The sequence below is a fragment of the Labeo rohita genome, chromosome 1, assembly GCF_022985175.1.
Source record: "Labeo rohita strain BAU-BD-2019 chromosome 1, IGBB_LRoh.1.0, whole genome shotgun sequence".
In the NCBI taxonomy this organism is placed as follows: domain Eukaryota; kingdom Metazoa; phylum Chordata; class Actinopteri; order Cypriniformes; family Cyprinidae; genus Labeo; species Labeo rohita.
Window position 1 is genome coordinate 48893332 of NC_066869.1, and position 7938 is coordinate 48901269.

The window sequence follows — 7938 nt, forward strand, 5'->3', positions numbered from 1 at the left end:
TTATGTCCTGTTCATGTCCCGCAAAGCACCCTCACAGTCACCCAGTTTAGTTCTACTTTTCTGTTTTCGTTTTGAAATGTTGTATTCAGATTGCAAAATCGAAAGTGAAAGCATCCGAAGTTCGGCTTATAACATAGCAAAAGTGAACTTAATTTACAAAATTCAGATCATAAATAATGCTAGTCTACTGAGGAAAAAGAAGGGATTGAATGTAAACCACTCATTACTATTTATTTAATCCTAACAAATAAGTTATTGTTAAAAACTAACTTTCCAAATAAAATGATATATATCGGTATCGGTATCGGTATCGGCCAAAATGAGATGAAAAAATATCGGCATATCGGATATCGGCAAAAATCCAATATCGTGCATCTCTACGTGCAGTAGATAATTTACAGATCATAGATTGATCTCAGGCATTGCTGCAAAGCCTCATGGAATATTTAATGAGGGGGCGGGGTTTAGGATGCATAATTTTAGTGTTTCTACACACCGGCAAGATTCAGTTCTTCTGTGTTGGTTTTCATCAAAGCAAATGCAAATGCTGAAGTTAATTAATGCAGTAGTGCTTTTGGTAATTACGGCAGAGGAGTAGATTTAGCCAGTCCATTTACAGTAACGGCTTCACATCCGTGCACATCACCATGCTCAGCGTGTGCTTTGAGATCAGACGCGTCCGTACCTCAGCCTCCCACTCACCCGCACTGTAATTCCTCTTTTGTAAGTTTCCGGCTCACGAGCCACATGATGATTCAGCAGAAGTGCATGTAAAACAGCCACGAGCCCCAAACAACCTCATTTATCCACTTCTCATTGCTGCTTATAGAGCAGCGCCATTTGCCACATCTCATCTACTCTTTGTTCGCTATACATAGCCAGAATTCATCATTCTTATTGGGTAATGTTTTACTTACCGTGAACATGTCACCATCTTATACAGTTGTGCAATAAATAACATTGTGCATGACTCACTATTAGAATTTTTTTCTTTTTTTTTTTTTTTTTCTTTTTTTGTTTTTCCTAAAGGAGGATAGTTGGCTGATATGGATAGCTATATAGTATCTATATAACAAAATCTATTTTATCTGTTTAAAAAAAAAAAATTAAAATAAACACTTATATATAAATAAACACTTACATATATATAAGGTTAGTTATTCAAAACAAAATAAAAACATGAATAAAAAAATCTAAAAAAAAAAAATGCTATAAAATAAATGTTTCTCGTACGTTGTTCTATTTTAGATTTTATCAATTTTTATCAGTACAGCTTTTATAGTTTAATAGTAAAATTTAAATATATTAAACTATAGCATGAACAGCATGAACTGTTATTTTTTTAACCGTTAAATTATTTAAAAATATTTTTGCAGGAGACAACGAATCTTATACTATTTTGTTTATATTCATGTTTATCAGCAATGTTTTTTTTAAATGTAATATAATTTTTTAATGTATTTTCTAAATGTGTCTTACATTTATTTTTTTTGGTCTTTTATATTTTAAATTTTCTCAGTAATGTTTTTGCTGCTTTTAAAGAAAATGTTAACATAAAGATACATTTATTTTTCTTAATATATGTTATTCTGTAATATATTTTATTTTGATATATTTAAATTATTTTAAATATTTTAATAATATTTTTGTCGTTTTTCAACCCATTCTAATGCATTTTTCAAAGCACAATGAATCTAACAATGAATTGCATTTGGTAATAGTGTTGATTATTTGCATACGCGTATGCATTGTTTTAGCACTTGTTTAGCACTCATCTATACTGAACGTGGTGTAGGGTTGTGGGACGGGTGGGTGGATGGGATCTTCAAGAGGTCGGGGTGTTCAAGAGAGTAATCAGAGTAAAAGAATAATCACGGCAATAGTCATCATAGCCTAATCACTTTTTCAGCCCCATTCATATTCAAATGAGAGGCAGACAAGAGCAGCACATGCTCATCAGCCCCTTTTGGAGGAAAAAAAACACAACATATGATTGGAAACACTCATTACTTCTGTCTTACAGCTCATCAGCTCAGACACGCTGCTGGGAATCGACTGCAATCTTGCTGAGAGAATATGCTTAACTCCCACAAATGTCTTAACTTTGTGCTAATGTTTAAGAGCTTCGCTTTAAGGATGCAGAGAGTTTTGTTCTGGTGATGGTTGAAAAACTCTCTAAAGGGTTTGCTTTGATGAGAATCTGCTGGCAGAGCTTTTAAAACATTTAAATCTCGTATCTAGTTTCGTCTGGTTTAGGGAATACTGTAGTTCGGCTAAAAATAAAGAATGTCTCATCATTTGCTCACCCTCATGTTGTTGCTTTCAAAACGGTCAAACAAGTCGTGCTTTGTGTGATTTTACATTTTGAAATTTAAAGAAATAGTTCAGCCAAAAATGAAAATGAACTGAAAATGCTCTCACCTTCAGCCCATCTAAGATGTAGATGAGTTTCTTCATCAGATTTGTAGAAATGTGTAATTTCATCACTTGCTCACCAATGGATTCTCTGCAGTGAATGGGTGCCGTCAGAATGAGAGTCCAAACAGCTGATAAAAACATCACAATAATCCACAAGTAATTATGGTGTTTAGCTCAAAACAGTGGTTTGAAGTTAAAAATGTCTTAATGATGAATTTGTTTCTTAAAAACACACAGCTTTTGGCTTCTCAAGAAATTAATTAATTGGACTGGAGTGGTGTGGATTACTTGTGGGTTATTGTTGATGTTTTTATCAGCTGTTTGGACTCTCGTTCTGACGGCACCCATTCACTCCAGAGGATCCACTGGTCATTTTTAGTCAGTTTTTCCTTGAAAATCTCCATCAGCTCTTGCATTTGCTTCAAAGTTTGCATGCATGCAAGGAAAATCTAATGTTTGGTGCCACTGACAGCAAATCTATTGCATCATGTCTTTTGTGATTTTAAAATTTCTAAAGTCGATATTCATAAAAAAAGACTTTCCCCCCTTAAGTTGCAATTTTAATTCTATTTCAAAGTTTGCGTGCATGCAAACTGATGTTTTGTGTCCGTAACATCAAACTTGTTGCATTGAGTCTTGATGCATCAAATTTGAATATGCACAAGTTCAACTCTATTTATTTATGTATTTATTTATTTCCAGTTGGTAATTTTAGTGTTTTAAGTTAGATTAGTTTAGATTAGATTAGATTAGTTTTATTTTATTTTGTTTTATTTTTTAACAGTTAAATTATTTTAACATATTTTTTCAGCTTTTAATTCAAGTATATTAATTTAGTTTTAATTTAATGTCAGTATTCATTAAAATCTTTTTTTTAACAGTTAAATTAGTTACAAATATTTTTGCAGCTTTTGATTCTTGTATATCAGTTTAGTTTTAAATGTCAATATTCGTTAAATCTTTCCCCTCTTTAAGTTGCATTTTCAATTCTGTTTCAAAGTTTGCGTGTATGCAAACTGATGTTTTGTGTCCGTAACATCAAACTTGTTGCATTGAGTCTTGATGCATCAAATTTGAATATGCACAAGTTCAACTCTAAAATTACCAAATGGAAATAAATAAATAGTGCTTTAGCTTATGTCAAGTTAGTTGCCAAGATTATTTTATTTTATTATTTTTTATTTTTTTTAAACAGTATTTTTTAACAGTTAAATTATTTAAGATATTTTTGCAGCTTTTGATTCAAGTATATTAATTTAATCTTAATTCAGTGCCGCCATGCAAACTGATGTTTTGTGTCGGTAACATCAAGCTTGTTGCATTGAGTCTTGATGCATCAAATTTGAATATGCACACATGCATTAGAATTTTAGTGGATAATGTTTAATTTTAGGTAGTTTTATGCTGCTTTTTTGTCATGATTAGAGCTTGACAGATGGCCACAATATATTTCCATTTTATGCACAAGAGCAGCATGAACATGGCTGATTGCTTTAAATAGACTCCAGGAATAATATGATGTACCATGTGAAGGAGTCTGGCCTTGACCAGCTTCAGAAAAACACTCTGAAAACATGCAGCCACTTTATTATTTAATCTCCCCGTCTTTAGATTAGCACCGTGAAATATCCCATTTCATGCAGAGAAAATAAACCACGGCACATTCTCCAGCCGCCTAACCTCAAACCCATGCGGTTAACCCTCCATGAATGGGCTTGGACCACAAAAACCCTGTTATGATATACAGTACGTGGGAAGTAGATGCAGTGTCCTTGGTGATGCTATCGTGGTTAATGCTGTCATGTTGCTGTTGTTGTTGTGGACGGCGTTTCTGCGGCGAAGGTTTGGTAAAAGCGTGTTAGGACCTACTTTTCGATCCTCTTGAGAGGTTTTAGTGATAACCTTAGATAATTAGCCTCATGTCTCCGGTTGCACATGCATTTGGGAAGGGTTGGCAGATAACGCCACATGTTGTGCACCAGCGTAAACATATTTATCTCCAGATGCACCTGGCTGCTATATCTACAGCTGAAGGAGATACATTTCAGTCTGTAAAACCACAGGATCTCACCGTATTAGCTCAAATATTCCTTTGCGTGTACTTTATCATGTTCTCGGGACGTTATACAGCCCAGTTTCACATCGGACGTGGCACTCGATGTCCTGTTAGCCCAAAAAGTGCACTTTTAATTATAACAACGTATACGTCTGGGGAATTTATAATGTTACAAAAGATTTTTTGTTTCAAATAAATACTGTTCTTGCAATCTGTGAATCCTAAATGATAACATTTCCACAAATATTGAGCAGCACAACTGTTTTCAACATTAATAATAATCAAAAATGTGTCTTGAGCTGCAAATCAGCATATTAGAATGATTTCTGAAGGATCATGTGACACTGAAGACTGGAGTAATGATGCTGAAAATTCAGCTGCGCATCACAGCAATCAATTACATTTTACAATTTATTCACACAGAAGACAGCTATCCCTAACCCTTTTCCAAAGCATGAACAAAGAACTAAATTCAGTTAAAACATTATTATTATTATTATTATTATTATTATTATTAAATATTAAATAAATATGATTCAAAATCATAAATAGCATAATATACAGCATAAATGAATGAATACAATTAAAAATGATTAAATAATAATATAATGAAATAGTTTCCATTTTCTTAAAATATGTGATTTTGGGTTTTACCTATCTTTGAACAGATAAAGTTACTTTAAATTGTAATTATATTTCACCTAATACTGTTTATATTTTATTACAATTACTTTTTATTACGTTTATTTTATTTATTTATTAAAGATTTTATTTTATTAAAGATTTCAGTTTTTGAACAGTTAAATGATTTCAATTTTTTTGCAGCTTTTGATTCAAATACATTTTAGTTTTAATTTAGGGTTACTAAAAATAAAATATACAAAAATAAAATATTTTAAAAATTAAAAAAGCTAATTAATAGCTTTCTTCTTTCTTTTTTTTTTTTTTTAGTAAATTTATGTTGTTGTTTGTTTGTTTTTGTTTTTTTTAGTAATATTATTGAATCCTATATTTGAACAGATAAAGTTATTTTAAATTGTAATAATATTTCACATAATACAGTTTTTATTACAATTAGTTTTTATTCATTAATTTTATTTTGTATTTTTTTTTTATTAAAGATTTAATTAATTTTCTAGCAGTTAAAGGATTTCCAAATATTTTTGCAGCTTTTCATTCAAGTATACTTCAGTTTTAATTTAGAGTTACAAAGGATACAAAAATCAAATATTTAAAAAATTAAAAGAGCTAAATAATAGCTTTATTATATATATAAATATATAAATGTTTTTCTTTTTTCTTTTTTTTCTTTTTTAGTAAATTCATGTGCTTTTTTTTTTTTTTTTTACTAATTTTAATTAATCCTATCTTTGAACAGATAAAGTTACTTTAAAATGTTGTAATATTTCACATAAGTTATTACAAACATTTATTACATTTTATTAAAGATTTTGTTTTATTAGAGATTTAATTAATTTTTTAACAGTTAAATGATTTCAGAATATTTTTGCAGCTTTTGTTTTAAGTATAATTTGGTTTTAATTTAGTTACTAAAAATAAAAAAGGGATACAAAATCAAATATTTAAAAATTAAAAGAGCTAAATAATAGCTTTATGTTTTATATACACATTTTTTCTTTTTAGTAAATTCATGTGGTTTTGGTCTTTTTTTTTAATAAAGTAATAAAAGTAATTTTAATGAATCATCTTTGAACAGATAAAGTTACTTAAAATTGTAGTAATATTTCACATAATACAGTTTACAATTAGTTTTTATTATTTTATTTATTTGTTATTTTATTTTATATGTATTTAAAAAATGCATTAATTACATTTTGTTTTATTAGAGATTTAATTAATTTTTTAAAAGTTAAACGATTTCAAAATATTTTTGCAGCTTTTGATTCAAGCATACTTTAGTTTTAATTTAGTGTTGCTAAAAAGTGTGTGTGTATGTGTATGTATGTATATAATATATATATATATATTTCATATATTTTCATTGATATTTCATATCAATCAGTTTTTACTAGATTTTTGATCAAATAAGTGCAGAAGAGACTTCAATTCAAAAACATTAAAAATCTTTTACACTTTTGAGTGTTATTATAAGCGCTCCTGTGCTTATAGAGACACATAAGAGACTGGCTGTAACTATATCATTTGCATAACCCCGCCTCCTGTCAGTGATGTCATCATTTCATTGTAATGTAAAAACATAGAGGCTTCCGGTGCTATGTTAGATTAATAGCTGCCATTAGCATCGACCTGCAGCTAATGCAATCAGACGGATTCCGCCGCGCACAAACAAACAGCCAACGGCACGGCAGCAAACGCGCGCGTTAATAAGATGAACAGGAGGACGAGCTGAGAAAACATACAATGAGAGAAAGGACGAGGAAACATTTCTGCCACTTTCAAAAGCGTGAAGCCAGTTAAATGATTTTCTTTTCTTCTCCCTGGCTTCGGTTTAATGAGGAATAATGATTCAAATGAAAGACTGAAAGCGTCTGAGACTCATAGTGGCTTTCTATCTCAGAAATTACTGTAGTGCACCATTAGTGAGGGTTTTTCGAGAGACCATGTCAATATTTAGAGTACAATAAATGGTCAGATAGAACATCTTTCTGTAGCATGTGTCGGTTCGTGCTCAGTGGTGTTTTCTGTCATATTTGTGTTGGGAAGCCGCAGTCGCTCCCAAATGTAGTGTTTTTCACTCGAGCTGAGGATGTTGCATCAAGCTTACATCATCTGATTGTGTTCAGCGCTGGACTGTTTTGAGAGGAGAGATTCAGCTGTGAGACCCGCTGTCATTTTACTGAGATGTCACAGCAGTTCTTACTTTGACCACCTGCGTTTATGAACAGCACATCAGCGTGGAGAGCACAAGATTTAAAACTAGTGATTCAAGTCTTTGTAATTTGCGTTTTAGAAATGTGTTTTAATTAATATATATTTTTAAATATTACTATTTAGGGTTTTATTTGTTTATTTATTCAACTCAATTTATTATCCATTTCCAGTTAATAATTGTAATGCTTAAACTTATTTCATTTCGTTGCCAAGACAGCTTTATTTTATTGTATTATATGTATTTTATTTATTATTTTTATTAATATTCTTTGGATTAAAATATATTAGTTGCGTTTTTTCACGCTTATTTTATTTTATTTTATTGTTTTTATTGTATTTTATTTAATTTAATTTTTTTATTTTATTTTATTTTATTATATCTATATCTATATATATATATATATACATATATATATATATATATGCTTGTCTTTTTTATTAATATTATTATTTAGGTTTAATTGTTTTTCAGTGTTTATTTCAGTTTTATTTCAGTTTATTATTATTAAATTTGTTATTACTAATATTATTTTCAAAACGTTTAATGTTTTAACTTACACTTATTTTAGTATTTCTAATTTTTTAATTTTTAGTAAAATTATGTGCTTTTG

General features: G+C 29.9%; 1 protein-coding gene across 3 annotated transcripts in view; it reads left to right on the top strand.

Moving 5' to 3' along the window:
* Window positions 1–7938, top strand: part of zgc:152904 (uncharacterized protein LOC767777 homolog) — a 326637-nt gene that overhangs the window by 25211 nt on the left and 293488 nt on the right. The gene's annotated exons all lie outside the window — the stretch shown is intronic.